We start from the raw sequence: 880 nt of genomic DNA, 5'->3' as shown, positions 1-880 counted from the left end.
CAGAACGCGTGTTTCCTGAATGTCAATAAATGACCAGACTCTCCGGTGGGGTTGCTGAGACGGATTTTCTCGAGTTTGAGCGATGACTCATTGATCAGAAGGTTATTTGGAAAAAAAACATACGTGGTCAGGGGACGTAGTCGGCAGGATTCGAACCGGCACGGGGAAACCCCAATGGCTTTCGAATCCATCGCTTTAACCACTCGGCTACGACTACAGGTGACAGATCGGGTCTTAACTTTTCTCATGGAATGGGTTCAAAATGAAAGAAGCGCATTCGGCTTGTCTTGTCCGTGCCACAAATCTTACATTTCTTGTCATCCTGTACTTGATCAGAACGGAGATTGAATTGAAATACATTATTGAGAAATAGAGTGAATGGGAAGAATCCATTTCTATGAGCAGAGAGATTAATAGATCAATGGATTGAGAAAGAAAGATGTATTTGCATTTTGAAAGCGCCTTTCACCACCATCTAACTCACAACCAACGGAGTACTTTTGAAGCAGATTCTTTATTGGCCAATCTAATGTGCAAATCAGGGTAGTTTGTTTAACCATAGGTCAAAAACGAAACTGTTTCAAATACTCACAATTGGCGCTGGATGTGCCAGTGAGTTCATAACTAACTTTGGGGGTTTGCTGTGCTCTGATTTACACCCGGGTGCGTAATCTCAGGGGAAGGCGTTGCCCATTTAATACAGAGATGAGGGGGATGTTCTCCCATTCAGACAGTAACAAATCTGTGGAATTCTTCCAAAAGAGTTCTGATAAGGCTGGGTGTATTCAAGGCTGAGATAGACAGAGATTTAGTCATTTAGGGATTTAAAGGCTACTGTGATAAGGCAGAAAAGTGGAGTTGAGGATGAGCCATGATCTCA

At 42.8% G+C, this 880-nt stretch overlaps 1 protein-coding gene and 1 non-coding gene across 2 annotated transcripts in view; one reads left to right on the top strand and one right to left on the bottom strand.

Annotated features, from left to right (window-relative positions):
* LOC125488188 (kin of IRRE-like protein 1) overlaps positions 1–880 on the top strand; it is an 8032-nt gene that overhangs the window by 694 nt on the left and 6458 nt on the right. The gene's annotated exons all lie outside the window — the stretch shown is intronic.
* Positions 136–217, bottom strand: trnas-cga. The gene has a single exon. It is a non-coding gene; the product is annotated as a tRNA-Ser (tRNA).

The sequence above is a fragment of the Rhincodon typus genome, unplaced genomic scaffold (assembly GCF_021869965.1).
Source record: "Rhincodon typus isolate 14 unplaced genomic scaffold, sRhiTyp1.1 hic_rhity00000057, whole genome shotgun sequence".
NCBI classification, from domain to species: Eukaryota; Metazoa; Chordata; class Chondrichthyes; order Orectolobiformes; family Rhincodontidae; genus Rhincodon; species Rhincodon typus.
Note: the sequence above shows the minus strand (reverse complement) of the source record. Positions and strands in the feature narration are given on the sequence as shown.